This window comes from Phocoena sinus, chromosome 6, assembly GCF_008692025.1.
Source record: "Phocoena sinus isolate mPhoSin1 chromosome 6, mPhoSin1.pri, whole genome shotgun sequence".
NCBI classification, from domain to species: Eukaryota; Metazoa; Chordata; class Mammalia; order Artiodactyla; family Phocoenidae; genus Phocoena; species Phocoena sinus.
Window position 1 is genome coordinate 13,450,573 of NC_045768.1, and position 19,871 is coordinate 13,470,443.

General features: G+C 42.6%; 1 protein-coding gene, 1 long non-coding RNA gene and 2 pseudogenes across 2 annotated transcripts in view; 1 reads left to right on the forward strand and 3 right to left on the reverse strand.

The window, feature by feature from the left end:
- The window catches only part of GSN (gelsolin), a 116,897-nt gene that overhangs the window by 65,441 nt on the left and 31,585 nt on the right, over nt 1–19,871 (reverse strand). The gene's annotated exons all lie outside the window — the stretch shown is intronic.
- LOC116754938 overlaps nt 1,521–19,871 on the forward strand; it is a 28,076-nt gene continuing 9,725 nt past the window's right edge. The window contains exons 1-3 of the long non-coding RNA XR_004350217.1: nt 1,521–1,741; nt 4,393–4,398; nt 13,440–13,448. This is a non-coding gene — a long non-coding RNA (uncharacterized LOC116754938). The remainder of the gene's footprint in view (nt 1,742–4,392; nt 4,399–13,439; nt 13,449–19,871) is intronic.
- Nucleotides 1,768–2,799, reverse strand: LOC116754936 (annotated as a pseudogene).
- LOC116754937 lies at nt 3,046–3,937 on the reverse strand (annotated as a pseudogene).

Consider the following 19,871-nt stretch of genomic DNA (forward strand, 5'->3'; position numbering starts at 1 on the left):
AAATGTTAGACTTCAGGTCAAGTCACTCTAGGTTGTCTTCTCTTACAGCTGTGATTTGTAAGAATGTCTTCAGAAACTCACAGTGCAAATGCAATCACTTCAGTTTTTTTCTTCTCAAATCAAAACCACCAACTTGAGAAACCTGTTTTTAGGTTTCAACAAGAAACTCCGAGGCTGAAGCAGCCCCAGCAGGGAGAGGGTCTGCCCATGACCACACCAAGCAGGGAATCTGGAGTTTTGCTTTCTCCCTGGCACAGAGTGGTGCCGTACCGACCCTGACCTCAGACAGGTGACCCTGCAGATCCAGCTCCCTGAGCAGGTACCGGGGGTCTCCAGGAGCTGGCCAGCTCCCATACTGCTTAGCCTAGACCCCATGCTCAGTTTCTCACCCAGCCATTCTCCAAGGTCTCAGCCTTCCAGTAGCGAGAATATTAGGCGGGATCGATATATTAGTAACCCTATGAGGGATATAGTGAAAACTATGATAATATTTATATGTACTAAAGACACTTGGTAATTATGAGCCTAATCATAATCTAATGAGTCGAAATCACTTGTTTTGTTTTAAACTAAATACCATATTCAGCTCACTCCAGTCCCTTTTGAGTTCACTCATAGGCCAGGCTAATTGCCAATACTGAGATTAAAAGTAGAGCCATGGTGAGTATTGTTTTTAGGTTGTTTGTTTGGGTTGCTCAGGGGAGGGGCAGTAGGAGAGCAATTTCCAGGTCGAAAAGGAGGAACGTGATTGCTACTAGGAAAAATTTTATGGAAAAACGTAAGCGGGCGGATCCTGTAGGGTCAAATCCACGTTCCTAAGGGCTTGTTTTTTCTGCATAAGTGTTTAGTTGAGGGAGTCAGAAGGCGATGAGTACAAGTAATGAGGCCAGTGTTGTATTTGTTAATAGGGTCAGTATTAAGTTTATTATTCTTTTTCGGAGTGTGCTGAAACTAACTGATTGGAAGCCAGTTGCACTAATTAATACTAAAAGAACTATAAGCCTCATCGATGGATAGATACGTAAAGGAAGAGTCACACAACATCTACAAAAGGTCAGTATCAAGCAGCAGCTTCCAAGCCGAAGTGGTGGTTGGATGTGAAGTGGAATTTTAATTGGCGCAGGAAACAAACAACAAGGAAGGTAGACCCAATAATTACACGTAGTCTGTGGAATCCTGTGGCTATGAAGAAAGTTGATCGGTAGACCCCATCTGAGACCGTAATACTCTGATGCTTGTAGGATTGTAAAATATATACCAAGAGTAATGGTAATAAAGAGGGCTTGAAGTATGTGTTTGCGATTTCCTTCCATAATGCTGTGATGGGCCCAAGTAATGGACACGCCAGAGGCCAGTAGCACAGAAGTGTTGAGAAGCAGTACCTCTAAGGGGTTTCGAGGGTGAACGCCTGTTGGTGGCCAGCACCCGCCTAATTCAGGTGTAGGGGTGAGGCTTGAGTGATAGAAGGCTCAAAAGAAGCCGGTAAAAAAAGAGGACTTCTAAGACGATAAATAAGATTATTCCGTACTGAGGTCCCTTTTGGACAGTTGGTGTGTGGTGGCCTTGGAAAGTGCTTTCTCGAATAACATCTCGTCATCACTGATATACTGTTAGAGTATTAGTAGGCCTAGTATTAGTAGAATTATCGAGTTGAAGTGAAATCATATGATTAGGCCTGATGTTATGAGAAGGGCTGAAAGGGCTCCCGTAAGGGGCCAAGGACTAGGGTTTACTATGTTATGTGGTACGTGTGGATTTGGTGGGTCACTATGTGTTGTCGTGCGGATATAAGCTTACCAAGAGGGTAGATACATAGGCTTGAATTATAGCAACAGCGAATTCGAGGACAGCGAGTAGGGTGAGAATAATGAATGTAATGAGAGCAGCGAACGTGCTGATACCTGTTAGCGCCAAGGTTGTTTCTCCGATTAGATGTATTAATAAATGACCTGCTGTAATATTGGCCGTTAGTCGCACAGCTAGTGCTACTGGTTGGATGAATAGGCTGATAGTTTTGATAACTACTAGCACGGGGTTGAGGGGAGTGGGCATGCCTTGTGGTAGGAAGTGATGCTTTTGTTTTGTTGCGGAGACCTAGAACCACGGCACCGGCTCATAGTGGGATGGCTACCCCCACATTCATTGAGAGCTGCGTGGTGGGTGTAAATGGGCGGGGCAGTAGTCCGAGAAGGTTGGTTGACCCAATAAATAGGATAAGTGACATTAGTATCAGTGATCAAGTCTGTCCTTTATGATTATGGATGTTTATTATTATTTATTTATTTATTTATTTATTTTGGCTGCATTGGGTCTTCGTTGCTGCGCGTGGGGCTTTCTCTAGTTGCAGTGAGCGGGGACTACTCTTCGTTGCGTTGCACGGGCTTCTCATTGCAGTGGCTTCTCTTGTTGCGTGCAGAGCACAGGCTCTAGGCATGCGGGTTTCAGTAGTTGTGGCATGAGGGCTCAGTAGTTGTAGCTCGCGGGCTCTAGAGCGCAGTCTCAGTAGTTGTGGCACACGGACTTAGTTGCTCCGCAGCATGTGGGATCTTCCCGGACCAGGGCTTGAACCTGTGTCCCCTGCATTGGCAGGCGGATTCTTAACCACTGCGCCACCAGGGAAGCCCTTATTATTTGTTTTGATGTGAGTTGGATTAGCCATTGTTGAAGGGAAATTATGCGACTGTTAATTAGTTGTTTTGATGTTGGAAATAAAATACTTGGGAATATAATAATTAGAATGACTATGGGGAGGCTTATTATTGTTGGGGTCACGAAAGGGGCAAATAAATTTTCATTCATACTGTCAAGGGGTAGGTTGTTTTTGCACTTTAGTGAGTGTTGACTTTGGGTTGGGGTAGTAGATAAGTTTTGAGATTTTTGGTTGAAATATAATAAATAGTGTTAGAAATATAGATGAAATGGTAATAAATCACGTTGATATATCTAGTTGTGGTATGTCATTAAGGAGAATCTTAGCTCTCAGTCTTTAACTTAAAAGGTTAACGCTAACCTAGCTTCTTAATGAGCTTATAGCATAGATGCGGATCATTTTTCAAAGTATTTTAGAGGCACTAACTCAAAGACAATTGGCATGAAGCTATGGTTTGACCCACAGATCTCTGAACACTGTCCGTAATATAAGCCTGGTCGTGTTGACATTAGGGTTGTTTGGTTTAGGCGTCCTCGGATTGCATCTGTTTTTAGACCTGAGGAAGGTACGGCTCATGAGTGCCATACGTCTTCGGAGGAGAGTAGCATTCGGATTGTTATCTCTATAGGCAAAACTACTCAGTTATCTATTTCTAGCAGTCGTAGTTCTCCTAGTTTTAGGTCTGATGTTGGGATTATATAGGAATCAAAATTTAGGTCTTCGTAGTCAGTATATTCATAGCTTCAGTATCATTGGTGACCTATAGTTTTTACAGTAACAGATGGATTGTTAATTTCGTCTCTTATGTAAAGGCTTTGTAGTGACGGCAGGGCGATTAAGATCAAGATAATGGCCGGCAAGATAGTCCAGATAGTTTCTACTTCCTGTGCATCTATAGTGCTAGTATGTGTTAGCTTAGTTATTATTAGTGAAATAATATAAAGAACCAGGGAGCTAATTAAGGAAACAATTATTACGGCTTCCCTGGTGGCGCAGTGGTTGAGAGTCCGCCTACCGATGCAGGGGACGCGGGTTCGTGCCCCAGTCCGGGAAGATCCCACATGCCGCGGAACGGCTGGGCCCGTGAGCCATGGCCGCTGAGCCTGCGCGTCCGGAGCCTGTGCTCCGCAACGGGAGAGGCCACGGCAGTGAGAGACCCAAGTACCGCAAAAAAAAAAAAAAAAAAAAAAAGAAAACAATTATTAGTGTGTGGTCGTGAAAGTGTAGTAGCTCTTCTATGATGGGCGATGTTGCATCTTGAAAACCTAGTTGGAAGGGATATGCCATAGAGATATACAAGATTTCCACCTGTGACTTAACTTCAACAAAGTTATATAAAATTTTACTAATATCTCATTCATGGAGAAAGACATAGCGGCTATGGTGTTGGCTTGAAACTGATAAAAAAGGGTTCGACCCCTTCCTTTCTTGACTACTTTAGATTGACGTAGGTTGGCTCTTCAAATGTGTGGTATGGTGGAGGACATCCATTTAATCACTCTAAATTTGTAGTAGTGAGTTCCCCTGTTAGTACTTCTCGTTTGGATGCAACTGCTTCTCAGATAATGAAGATTATCAGCATGACTGCTGTTAATGAGATGAATGAGCCTACGTGTTGTATAGGCATCTGGGTAGTGGAGTATCGTCGAGGCATGCCAGATAAGCCTAAAAAATGTTGTGGGAAGAAGGTTACGTTGACACCCACAAATATGATTACAAAGTGAACTTTTGCTCATGTCGAGTTGAGTGTATATCCTGAGAATAGTGGGAATCAGTGTACAAATCCTCCTACGATAGTGAAAACAGCTCCTATTGAGAGCACATAGTGAAAGTGTGTGACTACATAGTAGGTATCATGAAGGACAATACCTAATGATGAATCAGCTAACAGGACAATGCCTGTTAGTCCACCGACCGTGCAAAGGAAGATGAAACATCATGGCCAGGGACCATTTAATATTACCTCCGTGGAGTGTTGCCAGTCAGCTAAACACTTTTACCCCTGTGGGAATAGCGATAATTATAGTGGCTGATGTAAAATATGCTCGTGTATCAACGTCTATACCTACTGTGAATATGTGGTGGGCTCATACGATAAACCCTAAGAACCCAATTGATATTATAGCTCATACCATACCCATATATACGAAAGGTCCAAATCAAAATTTGTGTGCATTTCTGCCCTTTGGGACTCCAGACCTCCCCCCCACTTTTTTTTTTTTTTTTTGTCTCCAGGTGCCCTGCATGTCCCGCTTCAGGGATGAGGGAGAAACCTTTAAGCAGTTAAAGGTGGATTACCCAAAGAGAATCTTTAAGCTCATATTTCCCTAGAGATGAAAAAGAAAAACATATACATCTTCAGAGGGCAACCTGCCACACTCTTTTAAAGTATACAACTTAATCATGGCATAAAATGCAATCAGTACAGTCTGGTTTTAGGGGACCCATGGAAAGCTGTGCGAACCTTAGGTGCTGAGGGCCATGGGTTGGCAAGCTCTACATTTTATCACCACCCAGACAAATTCCAAGCTTTTACAGCCTGGTATTGGTGGCCACACATGACCTGGCCTTGCTTTATCTTTGTAACCCCATCTCGTCCCCTCCTGCCTGAACCCTGTACCCCTCTGCCACTGAATCACCTGCTGATCTCCCGGCAGATCCTGCTTTCTGTCACCTCAACACCTCCAGAGCTTTGTACCCCAGTTCTCTCTCTCTTCGGATCGCCCATCTTGACATTTTCCTCCCGTTTAACTCTATCCTACCTTTTCAGATTTAGCTTTGGGGGGAACCTCCTTGGCAAAGCCTTCTCTGACTCCTACATGGTATATTATACCAGCTGCCCCTCTGTGCTCCAATGGTCCCCTGCGATGCCTCTGTCATAGCACTTCCTGGACCATTCTGCCAAAATAGGTTCCCCTGTCCTGTTATTCTTCATCCCAGAACCCTGCTTAATTCCCTTACAAATAAGGGTTATTTGTAATGATTTAGTTACTGGTTTTTATACTGTCTCCTTCACTAGACTATGAGCTCCCTGAGGACAAGGCCAGATATCTCATCCTCTACCACCTATGAAAGTAGCCGGCACAGCATCCTGGACAGAGCAGACCCTCAGAATACACTTATTAAATTGAATTGAAATGGCACTGATCACACTGTGTTATAATCATCTGTTTATGTTTCTAGCTCTACCAGCGAACCCCTCATGGGCAGGGACAAAGTCTCATTCACTATTATGCTCCCAGTGCCCAGCACAGAACTTGGCATATAATGGGAGACTAGTAAATGTGGAATGAATAAATGAATGAATGAATTAAATGAATAGGGACTTTTCTGGTGGTCCAGTGTTTAAGACTCCACGTTTCCACCACAGGGGGCACGGGTTCCAGGTTCGATCCCTGGTTGGGGGACTAAGATCCCGCATGCCACATGGCACAGCCAAAAATAAATTAAAAAAAAAATTTTTTAATGAATAAAGAGCAGAACTAACATGAAGACAGGATGAACAAATGATAAAATAAAGGAATTCCAATAACCTTTCTGATACAACAAATTGATAGCTGTTACTTTCACTATTTGAAATAAACATAAGCCTCCTCTCTTGATTCTGTCTGCTTCTACTACCGGAAAAAAAATTATAACAGAGTTGGTCAAGTCTAACCTTTAAAAATCAGTCACCACAGAAATCCAATGACTGGAGTAATGAATAGGCAAGACATTGCTATCAATTTACATTCATTAGTAAGGCTAAGATACCCTCTCAAAATGTCTGCTTCCTTAACCTAGATTTGTATCAAATATCACCCCTTGGTTGTTTCCAAGTTTCATATTTTAAAGAAGTTTGAGTCACTGTAACAACCCTGAAATGTGTGTGTGTGTGTGTGTGTGTGTGTGTGTGTGTGTGTGTAAAGGGGAAACTACTGTTTCTTCTCTACTACTCACGCAGAACTTCACTTTGGCACCAAATGTGTAGGTGTTTTCCCCACACTGACCAATTCTGTGACACCAGCTGGGTGTCCTACAATGCAATTCAATTCTGACATTATCTACTTGGAGTTAGCATCCGATCCCACAGGTTAAGGGCTCAGTCCCACAAGAATGTCCTCCACCTCCACTTCAGATGCCAAATGCAAGCCCAAGCCTCCAGTACCTCTGACCAACCAGCTATAAGTCAAGGGTTCTCATGACCCTCTCCTCAGGTTTGGTAATTTGCTAGAATGGCTCACAGAACTCAGGAAGACAATTTACTTACTAGGTGACCAGTTTACAATAAGGGATACAAGTCAGGAACAACCAGATGGAAGAGATACACAGGGCAAGATGTGGAGGAGATGTGGAGGAGAGATGTTGAGCTGGGCTCCATGCCCTCTCTGGAGTCACAACTCTCCCAGCAGCTGAACTTCCAGAACCTGGAAGTTCTCTGAACCCCGTAGTTCAGGAATTTTTATGGAGGCTTCATCATATAGGCATGATCAAGTATTAACTCAACCTCCAGTTCTTCTCTCCTTCTCAGAGGATGGAGGAAGTGGAGCTGAAAGTTCCGGACTTCTAACCACAGCTTAGTTTTTTCTGATGACCAACCCCCATGCTGAAGCCATCCACCAGCTCACCAAGAGTCTCCTCATTAGAATAATAGTCATTCCTACCCACCAAAATTCTCCTCATTAGAACAACAGACATTCCTATCACCCAGGACATTCCAAGGGATTTAGGAGCTCTGTGTCAGGAACCAGGATCAGTAAACCAAACATCAGTACAAAAGATGCTCCTGGCAGCCTTACCACTTAGGAAATTACAAAGGTTTTAGGAGCTCTGTTTGTTCCATAATACTTACATATTTAAATGCTCAGTGGTATCAAAAATACTTAAATGTCTTCAATATAGTCTTTAGTTTTAAGTACAATAGCCAACTTTCCTAAAGTCAGAGCATAGCACCCGATACGGGACTGCCAACAATCAGGAACTTAAACCCAGGACGGCCCTAGACTATTCTGGATAGGTAATCAGCAAGCCCACAGGTATTTCTATTTTTACATACCTGTGATCTTCTAATTTAAACAATTATGCACATAGCTTTTTTTCCCTCGCTATATTATTTTATTTATTTATTTTTTGCGGTATGCGGGCCTCTCTCACCCCTGTGGCCTCTCCCGCTGCGGAGCACAGGCTCTGGACGCGCAGGCCCAGCGGCCATGGCCCACGGGGCCAGCCACTCCGCGACACGCGGGATCCTCCCGGACCGGGGCACGAACCCGCGTCCCCAGCATCGGCCGGCAGACCCCCAACCACTGCGCCACCAGGGAAGCCCATCCCTCGCTATATTATTTAGCAAACATTTTCCCCTGCTGCAATATATTCTTTTTTTTTTTTTTTTTTTGCGGTACGCGGGCCTCTCACTGTTGTGGCCTCTCCCGTTGCAGAGCACAGGCTCCGGACGCGCAGGCTCAGTGGCCATGGCTCATGGGCCCAGCCGCTCCGCGGCATGTGGGATCTTCCCGGACTGGGGCACGAACCCGCGTCCCCTGCATCGGCAGGCGGACCCTCAACCACTGCGCTACCAGGGAAGCCCTGCAATATATTCTTTATACCTGTAATCGCTTCATCTCCACTGACACCTTCACCAGAGCTCTGGAGAGTTGAGCAAGCTAACAGGGAGGAGGCTATTCTAGTGGGTGAGAGGGCAGGTTTTGTGGTCACACAACTTTGTGGAATCCTGGTTTTGCCACTTCCTTGTTATGTTACCTCTGGCAAGTTACTTGTCATCTTTGATCCTCGGTTTTCTTACCTGTTAAATTGGAAATAGTTGTGCCTTATGCAGAGAGATGGAATAAAGATTCAATGGGTTTTAAGAAATGCATGTGTAATATGTAATCCAGTGCCTGACACATAGTAGCCCTTAATAAACAATAGCTACTATTAATGCAAAATAAAATATCTTGAATTGCCTAGCCCAAGATAATTCTCTTTTTCTTTGTCTTATTTTCATATTTTATGCCAGTTTTACCAAGATATGGTCCCAAACTTAAAGCTTATATGCATGTGTATATTTTTCAGATACAATTTTATCATTTAATTGCTAAGCTTTATATCAGAAAATAATAAATTTCTTAGCAAATATTTAAAAAAAGCTGCTCTTACTATTGCTATTATTGTTATTATTATTATACTTTGCTTTTCCATAACGTTCATGTATCATCATTTAACCCTTACCAAATGATTTCTTATTCCTTATTCTTATAGGTGATTCTGCAAGGTACATCCTCAGGCATACAATGTTTTTATCTCCCCAAAATTATCTCTTCAGATTAAACTACCAGGAAGAGCCAGCATGGCCACACAGGCTTTTTCTCTGTCTGGCAAGCACCTGATTCTTCAAGAGCCTCATTTTCAGAAAGCCTTCTCTGACCTCCAAAGAGCAAATCTTCCCTGCCCCACTTTACCTAGAACACACCATCTCTCTCATGGGTACTGTTAGGTCTTCTCCTTCCAATCCGATTTCCACATGGCCCCAGAAGGATTTTTCTAGAAATACATGTAAAGCACTCTGTGGGAAAACAGAATCTCTTAATGGTTAGTGAGAGTATAAATTGGTAAAAGCCCAAAGATGGGCAATTGGAATACTTATCATTTGATCTAAGAATTCCACCTCCAGGAATTCTTTTCTACAGATGTACTCAAAAATGTGCAAAAGGGCACATCTACAAGGTGATCAGGGCAGCAATGCTTATAGTAGCAAAAAACTGGAAGTCACTTAAATGTCCATCAATAGGGGATGATTTAAATAAGTTAGGTAACGTGCATACACTAGAATACCATAGATTGGTGACGCTCTATGTAGTAAAATGAGGGCATTCCCAAACTATATGCATATTTGTCAGTGAAAAAAGCAAGGTGCAAAGCAGCATGTATACAATGCTAGCATATGTGAGAAGACTGAAAAAAAAGAGAGAGAGAAAGAGAAAGAATAGATACATGTGTTTGTACTTGTATAAAGTACTTTGGAAGGATACATAAGAAACTAGTAACATTGCTCACCTCTGGAGAGAATCTTGGGGTAGCTAGACACGGACAGAAAGGGGATTTTTCTGTGTATACCCTTTGTTGCCTTTGAATTTTAAATCATCTGAATGTATCCTCTATTCAAAATAATAACAATAATAGACAGAAAACACATGTTGCAGAGACACAAAAATACTGCAGTATGTACTTGTTGCTAAAGAGATGGCAGAAGAATTCATATTCTGGAGAAAATTGCTCTCCTGTTGGGGAGAAAACCTTCTAAGGGTCTTTTGGGTGTGCAAAGCCAAAGCCCAGCTAAAACCATCAGAAAGTAATGGGTGACCTCTCTAGGTGAGAGGCGGTTCTGATTTTAAGTAATTCTTTACCTCCTCTGAGGTGGACCCAAGAGCCAGGAGTTTGGGGCACTGAGACCTGGGGAAAGAAAAGAATAAAGAGAAGAAACTAAATAAGAATAAGAAATAGGAACAGACCTCCAGGGCTGAGATGGCTCTCCATAATGGTGTAAGGCTGGAGGCCTTTAGAACAAGTGACTATTGTTTTAGGGGGAGCCAGATCTTGCCATTATGAATGTGGCAGGATGTGAGGGCTCAAACCGTTTCAATACCAAAACAGTCTGCAGTTGCCTCCCTTTTTTCGCCTACTTACCACAATTATTCTCCCCTATTTAGTGTACAGTTTGAAAGGTGAGTTGTCCCTACCCTTAAAAAAAGGGAACTCTTTTTCTTTCTCTTTTTTGGTTTGTTTGTATTAATTGCTGATGATCCAGACCCTCGATTCAATAGATCATCAGGTCCTCTGTTAACGAACTGGAGAAGAGCAGAGAAACTAGAAGAGAGAAAGGGGCGTGACCCTTTGGAGGTGACCAAAAGGGGAAAGAAAGATTTTCTCTAAAGTAGAAGGAGGTCAGAGGATGTGAGGAGGAGAGGAAAGTGACAGGCAGGGGTTGACACAAGGACACTCCTGGCCTGGGAGCTGATCTGGGGCAGTTTATCAAAAAGGAACACGACCCAAAGCACAGTTGAGCCAGGTGAATTGAATTAGCAAACAAGGCTTCAAGGGACATTGTTTGAGCAACAAGGAGCAAGGCAAGAGCTGAGTCATTGTCACAGGTCACTCAGCCATGACCAGAGAACCTCCTGTTGCCTGCCCCAAACTCATCCACACACGTTGCTCCTCTGTGGGCAGCTGGTGAACAGGTCACTCCAACAGCATTGGAGCTGTTAGATGCATTAGCATCTCTAACTCACTTGATGCCTGCCCAGCTGGACAGATGGCCAGCCATACCACACAACTTCAACATGAACCTGCCCCATTACTCCAGGTGACATCACGCCCTAGGACAAAACCCATGAGCCCAAAGCAAGGGAATGGGCACCTGGACCCAGTGGAATGGTGACAAGAAAGCTCTGGGCATCTGTACTCAGTGCGGAAAGGGGAATGAGAAAAGTGGGATTTGAACTGAGCAAGCTCAAATCCTCCTGAGGTGGGACAGTGCTTAATGACACCACTGTTACACATGAACAGGGATAATCTGGAGAACAGTGTCTGGCAAATCTGACAACGTTACGCACTTTCAATGGCTATACTCCACCTCTAGGGCAAATTCCAAATTTCTTAGCCTGGTGTGTCAGTCAGAGTAGCCTAAATTATGCTGCAGTAATGAATTAATCCCCAAATCCTAATGGCTTAACACAACATAAATTTATTTCTTATTCATGGTACATACCGCATGCATGCACTCCACTTATAATCAGTCACAGACCCAGACGGATGGAGGGGCTACCATGGTGGAGCTGTATCACTTGGAACATGAGGGCTCCTTGGCTACTTGGCAAGGCAGGAAAGCTAAGGAAGAACTTGCTTGCTTTTTTTTTTTTAAATAATATTCTTTTTTCTTTTTTTTAAACCCCACATTTGTTTATTTATTTATTTTTGGCTGTGTTGGGTCTTTGTTAATGTGCAAGGGCTTTCTCTAGTTGTGGCGAGCGGGGGCCACCCTTCATCGCGGTGCGCGGGGCTCTCACTGTCACGGCCTCTCTTATTGCGGAGCACAGGCTCCAGACGCGCAGGCTCAGTAGTTGTGGCTCACGGGCCTAGTTGCTCTGCGGCATGTGGGATCTTCCCAGACCAGGGCTTGAACCCGTGTCCTCTGCACTGGCAGGCAGACTCTCAACCACTGCGCCTCCAGGGAAGCCCAAGAAGTTGCTTTTTAATACTCCAGTCCAGAACTGACACACGTAACTTCCACTGACAGCTGTTGGTGAAACTAGGCAGGTGGTTCTCTTTAACGGCGAGGAGACAGGGAAATGTGGGGAGAAGGATATTTGGGAAGCAGTAACTATCTCTTCATACATAGCATTCGAGACCCTTTGTGATCTCCCCCCAGGATTCCCTCCAGCTTCATGTCCTGCCACTGCCCCCCTTCCCAACTCATAATCCACCTCTGGTCACAGGCATTTCTCCCAGCTCCCCAGACATGTCCTTGAACCATCATTCCCCCAGACCTTTGCTCATGCTGGTCCTTGAACAATAAAATGCCCTTTCTCTACCTTCACCATCTGCCAATTCTACTTTTTTAAGCCCAACTCAAATACCACCTTCTCCGCTCCTGAGCCCTTGGGGTAAAACTAATTGACCCTTTTCAGTTCTGCCACATCTCTTCTTATATACTTCCTTTAGCACTTAGAGTCCATGGGACTAACTTCCTGGCATCTTTCACAGTGCCTGGCACATAATGGGCACTAGATAAATATTTGTCAAGTAAATGCTTCTACTTTAGAATTTTTCAAATACTCTGTTTGTATGTCTTTCCCACACCCATCCACCCACCCCCAATAGGCTATGAACTCTGGATTTCCCCAGTACCCACGAGCACTGAAAAAATATTATGTTAAATGTTTGGGGGAGAATTGATTAATTTGCCTTATGTTTAATTTTGAATAATGATTTTTAAATAATTGCAAATGGGTCTTTTATTTTATTTGGGGCGGGTCTTTTAAAAATGAACATCAGCTGTGTGTATGTTACACTTCGATTAAAAAGTTTACTCCAAAAACCGAACAAGAATAATAAGGGAAGGGAAAGGGAAGTATTTACTCTAAAAGGGAAGTATTTAGAGAGTAAATGTCACATTCCCGTTTCCATGATCTCTCTCTGGGGATGCTACTTACCCTTCAAGGTCTAGCTAAATGTCCTCCCTCCCTCTGTGGTGCCTCCACATTGTGTTCATTTTTAGCTCTGGTTACATCTGTCTCTCCTGCCGTGTTTTTCCAGAGCAGTAACCATGTCTCATTTACCTTTAAATTCCCAGTTCAAGCTTAGGGCCTGACCCACAGTAGGAATCAACAAATGCTTATGGAAGGATGTAAGAAGGGAAGGAGAGTGAAAAGCAGGGAGGGAGAGAAAAGCAAAGAAGGAATGAAGGAGAAGGGAAGAGAAGGAAGGGAAGGGAAGGGAGGAAGGAAGGAAGAGAGGAAGGAAAAAGGAAAAACCAAGGGCTTGAAGTTCCATACTTGTTTTCTCTATTTGTCCCTAACTTGGAAGGTTATGGCACTCCTCTGAGACTCAGTCTCCTCCTTTATAAAATAACCTGTCCAATTAACTCACAGGCTTATTGGAGATCAAATAAAGAAAGGAATATGGAAGCACTTTATTCATTTCCATGAAAACACTAGTTATTATTAATTAGCCATTGTGTAGCATTTATTCCCCTAGTTAACTGAAGACTGCAGTCTTAGTGGACCACCCGTTGTTGGGCAGGACTCCCTTGCAGGGGGTCGGAGTCAAGGTGGGTGAGGTAGCATTAGTTATGTCTTATCAGTGACTCATTACCAGAACCTTGTGAGCCAGGTGGGTTGGACATTGGGGACCATTGGGATCACAGTGTAACAAGTGTGTAAATTTGATGACGTTGTTCTATTTTGGGTTTTTTTGTTTGTTTGTTTTTAAAATATTTATTTATTTATTTGGCTGCACCAGGTCTTTAGTTGAGGCATGCGGGATCTAGTTCCCTGACCAGGGAACAAACCCAGGCTCCCTCCCTGCATTGGGAGAGCAGTCTTAACCGGTGGACCACCAGGGAAGTCCTGGGTGCTCTTTTTCTCCTCAGTTAAATGAATTATAAGGAATACCCATAACAATTGGCTATTACTAATGATTTAAACTCAGACTGAACATTTTTTACATGCTTCGCTCTGGATCAGTTTAATTGGACAGTAGCTCAGGCCTGACATTGCAATGGGAGAGGATGAAAAACTGCTTCAGTTTGCAACTACTTATCCGTGTGAATCAGGATTTTCTCAATACTATGTAACCAAAATAGAAGGCAGAAGGAAATTAGAAGCTGCACAGATGGAAGGTTACGCTTGTCTGGTGGACCAGGTGGGCCCTGTTTAGACCTGATGGCATGGTAAGAAAGAGAACAACATGGGACTAATGTGGGACAGCAAGGGGTCCCTTATATGGGAGTAAATGGACCCTTGATCGCTGGCACAAGCTCCCCCCAGTGCCATGGCCTGAGCACTTCTGGCCTGGTTAGTTTCTGACCCCTGCGTTGCTGCACAACCAGTGAACTTTCTTGGGTGAGGACCCAGGAGCAGCTGGGAGCCGAGTCTCCTCACTTGTATCCTTGTCCCGTGCATATATTATGCGCTGCTTGCTTGCTTTCCTGAGTCAAGCAAAGTAAAACTCGTCCAATTCATCATTCTCACCAGTCTTTGTACCCAGTCTAAACATCGTGATCTGGTCTGACCCAACTAGACCCCTATTGTCTGTCTGCCCAGCTACTTCTCCCCCACTCATCTCTGGGAATTGTTCTTGCCACCCCCGCCATTCATGAACACCACCGGAACCACAGAATCAGCCATTTTGCACATGCCTTGAACCCTGGCCATGACTGACCTAAGTGAGCCCTTTCCTTTGGATAGGACAATGCCAGTTCCTGGACCAATCAATCCATTCTTCCAGAATTTCTGGAACTGGGTCTAGGGGGTAAAAAATCAGTCACTATCTGAATGGCTGAACTTGAGCGTATAAAACCAGAGACTACGGATGTGCATGTTGTCCCTGATGTGGACTGGAAAATGAAGAAAGTTGGTCTACAAAAGATAGAGCAGTGGGCTTCCCTGGTGGCGCAGTGGTTGAGAGTCCGCCTGCCGATGCAGGGGACACGGGTTCGTGACCCGGTCCAGGAAGATCCCACATGCCGCAGAGCGGCTAGGTCTGTGAGCCATGGCTGCTGAGCCTGTGCATCCGGAGCCTGTGCTCCTCAACAGGAGAGGCCACAACAGTGAGAGGCCCACATACCGCAAAAAAAAAAAAAAAAAAGAGCAGTGATAGTCATAATTAAGCTGAGCAGTGGAGATGAGAACTGAAGAAAGAATAATAACAGACTTTACATCTTGAACTATGTTCTTCATGAGTCTCAGTGGCATTTCTGTGCTAGAATTCCATGAGATTGCCCTGAAGGCCCATAATACATCTCCAAATTTTGCCTAAGCTAAGATTTCTATTAATTACAATCAAAGAATTTTCATGAATGTACATTGAGAATCTCCAGTTTCAATATTTTTATCCACTGAAATTGTCTCATTTTCTCATTTAGTTTCATAATTAGTCAGTTTAATAAACTTGAATTTATACAAATTAAATAGCTATCAATTTGGATGCTTTTGACTTCAGGCTTGCATGCTCATGGTCACAAGGTGGCTGCAGCAGCTCCAAGCATCACGTCCTCACACAATAGCCACAAAGTTTTTCAAATAAATTTTTTTTCAGAAAAAGACTGGTTTTTCTTTTGAAGGATTTTAAAATCATTTAAAAATAGAATAGGATAATGGTCCCAATATACTCATCACCCAGCTTTCACAACTATCACTACACAATAATCCTGTGTCATCTACACTTTCACACATCTTTCCCCTCCTGTCAGATTATTTTGAGGCAAATCCTAAACATTTATTTCTTTTGTAAATCTTTCATATCTATAAAAGATACAAATTCTTTTTTAAAAAAATCTCCAGGGGCTTCCCTGGTGGCGCAGTGGTTGAGAGTCCGCCTGCCAATGCAGGGGACACGGGTTCGTGCCCCGGTCTGGGAGGATCCCACATGCCGCGGAGCGGCTGGGCCCGTGAGCCATGGCCGCTGAGCCTGCGCGTCCGGAGCCTGTGCTCCGCAACGGGAGAGGCCACAGCAGTGAGAGGCCCGCATACCGCAAAAAAAAAAAAAAAAAAAAAAAAAAAAAAAAAAAAAAAAAAATCTCCACAATATCATGATCACAGCTAAAATATTGCCAACCATTTCCTAGTGTCATCAAATCTGCAAAATGATTCACTTTTCCCTACTTGTCTTAAAAATGTGTTTTCCTTTTTACTGTTTACTTGAATTTGAATTCTTTTTAGTGGTCATAGCTAGGAAATATATATTAGTTTCTAAAGATAAAAGGTATAACATGTTCACATGAATAATTCCAACTGAAATGGAGAATTACAGTTTTCAGTTAACCTCATCAATCCTAATCTGTATCTCTATGCCAAATATCTCAGGTCTTAAGGGCACCAACATGATTATATATTTTTATCCCATAATACACAGTTCTTTTGTCTTTGGATATATCGCTCTAGGGATATAGAGTCAAATGATGATGACTTAAAGTCCCTCAAAGCCTTCTCTGTATGGTTATATCATCCACTGAATCCAGTTAGGAACATTTGTATTTTAGTTTACTTTCAATTTCTAAGGATTGCTTTTTAGTTTTTTTTTTTTTTTTTGGTAATTATATAATTTTTTTGGCAATTATATAAAATACTTAGCTGGCTCCAAAGTTAAATCTACAAAACACATTATATTTTTTTAATATAGATTGTAGATTCTACCCTATTCCTTTCCTCTCTAGTCCCTCCCTCTGCTATAGTAATATTTATTAAATTTTTATAGCTTCTTTTATTTGTAGATAAATGATTGCACATTCTAGACACTTTTCTCTTACATTTATTTTTTTACTTTAAAAATGTATCCTGGAGATCATACCATAGTAATAAAGAATTTTCTTATTCCTTGCTATACTCCATTTGGGGGATGTACCATAGTCTATTCAATTAGTTTTCTATTGATGGGCATTTGGGTTGTTTCCAGTCTCTTGTGATTACAAAGCTATATTGGATAGCCTTGTACATGCATCTTTTCACCTTTTTGCCACTGCACCCCTGTGATAGATCTCTAGAAGTGGGATTGCTGCATCAACCACACACCTATCAAAATGGCTAAAATTAAGAGAGGAAAAAAATAATACCAAATGGTGGTGAGGATGTAGAGCAACTGGAATTCTCATTCATTACTAGTGAGAAAACAAAATGGTACAGCACTTTGGAAAACCGTTTGGCAGTCCCTTATAAAGTTTAACACACATTTACAATATGACCTAGCAATCCCTTTCCTATATTTACTCAAGAGAAATGAAAACTTATATTCACATAAGAATTGTGTATACCTGAACATTTAAGGAGGCTGCATTCATAATTGCCAAAAATTGGAAACAGCTCAAGTGTCCTTCAACTGATGGATAAATTGTGACACATTTCTAAAATCAAATGCTACCCAGCAATAAAAAGGAACAAGCTACTGGTGCATTACAACATAGATGTATTTCAAATACATTCTTCTAAGAAAAAGAAGTCAGATTTAAAATGCTACATACTCCATGATTCCATTTATATGACATTGTCCAAAAGGCAATACCGTAGGGACAGAGAACACATCAGTGGTTGCCAAGGGCTGAGGTGAGGGGTAGTTTGATGCCTAAGGGGCTGCATGTTGGAATTTTGGGGGGTGATGGAATTGTGGTAATTATGCAACTGTATGTGCTTGTTGAAACTCATAGAACTGTACACTAAAAAGAGTGAATTTTGCTATATGTAAATTACACCTCAGTAAACCTGACAAAAAAAAAAAAGATAAATGCATAGGTAATTTTGCTAATTAGTATCAAATCCCCTCTGTGGTAGGATGATTAATGGCTCCCACAGATATCCAGGTCCCAATTCCTGGAACCTGTGGATATTACCTTTTATGGCAAAAGGGATTTTGCAGATGAGATTAAATTAGGAATCTTGAGATAGGCAGAGTATCCTAGATTATCCAGGTAAAACCTAATACAATCATAAGTGTCCTTATAAAAGGGAGGCAGAAGGAAATTTTACTATGGAAGAGAAGGCCATGTGAAAACTGAGCAGAGAGAGTTTTGAAGACACTGCATTCCTGGCCTTGAAGATGGAGAAAGGAGCTATGTGCCAAGGAACAGAAGGAATGAAGCTCTAGAACACAGAAAAGGCAAGGAAATAGGTCTCCCCTGGAGTCTCCGGAGGAAGCACAGCCCTGCCAACCACCTTGGTTACAGCCCTGTAAGACTTCTGACCTCCAGAACTTTAAGAGAATAATTTGTGATATTTTAAGTCACCAAGTTGGTGGTAATTTGTTAAAGAAGCAATTGGAAACTAATGTGCCCACCATAGGGGCTGTACTGTTTTTGCTGTCCCATCAAAACTATACTGAAAAAAAAAAAAAAAAAAAAAAAAAAAAAAGAAAAAAAAAAACTATACTGAACGTCCTTTTTTAAAGAAGAGGAAAATTTTCCCAGAAGCCCCTGAGCAGACATCTTTTCATATCTCATTGGCCAGAATTATGTCACATAGCCTTTCCTAAGCCAATCACTGGCAAGAATAATCAGGTTTCCTCCTACCGCTTGCCCTAAGGCTGCTTCATTCTCTAACGACCCACACAGCTGCCTGATCCTGACCACATCAGGCTTCTGCCCTCAAGGAAGGAGAAGGGCATACCAATGGTGCCTACCCCAAAAATTATTTGCAGAAAAAGAAAAACCCTCAGATCAAAATATATTTTATACAAGTTAAAAACCCTTGGACTAAACTCTCTAAGGGGCCATCAGTTGCAGCTTCCCAGGCCAGGGCTTTCCCATATCCATCTGGCTTTGCCCTCTTCTCTCTCCCTTTTTCCACAGGAGGTAGGGCCTAGCTGAGCTCTATTTGTGAGTCACCAGGGTTAAATAAGGCCCTGTGAACACATGGGCCTGCCTTCCAGAAAAATGTCCCACTTGCAATACTGACTCAAGTCCTATTAAGGGAATTTTTTCCATTTTCTCTCTGTTTTAGCTTTTCTATGATATATTATCCTAGAATGTCAGAGCTGCAAAGGCCCTTAGAGGTGATAATAATAATACTAGCATATGATAATAATAGTGTTTATTATTATTATGGTAATTATAACAGCTACCGTTTATTGAGCATTTATTATCCTCCAAGCACTTTGTATTTATTATCACATTTAATCCTAAAGTCTTCCTGATAAGGTAGCTATTATTATCATCCCCATCTAATAGATTTTGAAATGAAGGAAAAAGAATTAGCCAAGGTAAGTGATGGCAACAGGGTTCAAACTGAGATCTGTGAAGACTCCAGAGTTTTTGCTCTCAAACCCCATGAAGTCCAAAACCTTCCGTTCTCCAGATGGGAAATGATAGCTTAGGCAGGGCAGGGTCGGGGTAGGGTAGAGAGAGCACTGGGAGGTATAAGCATCCTGTTCATGTCACGGTACCAGTGAGCAGTCAAGTGAATGACTACCCCTCTAGTCAAGTGAATGACTACCCCTCTAGTGCAGCAAGCAGCTCACAGAGCTTTTCTCTGTCTTCCACAGGAATCAAATATTGACAATCATCTTGTAACTTGAGTTTAATAAGAAAAAGTGTTTGTCTTTTTCCAAAATGAGAGCAAAATGGAGACTTTTCTCGTTGTGATTTGTCACATTTGTCTGGCATCATTGGGGGGTTAAAAAAATCGCAGTTACAGCATGAAGAGTGCCTTACAGTTTATAAAACACTTTCAAATACTTTCTCTTACATGATCCTTGAAGCAGGAAGATATGATTATCCCACTTCACAGATGGAGAAAGTAAGGTCCCAAAAGGGTACATTACTTGCCCAAGGTCTCATAGATCAGTAATTGGCAGAGCCAGAATCAAAACCTGGACCCTAGGGGCTTCCCTGGTGGCACAGTGGTTAAGAATCCACTTGCTAATGCAGGAGACATGGGTTCGAGCACTGGTCCGGGAAGATCCCACATGCAACTAAACCCGTGCGCTACAACTACTGAGCCTGCCCTCTAGAGTGCGGGCCTAGAGCTCGTGCTCCTCAACA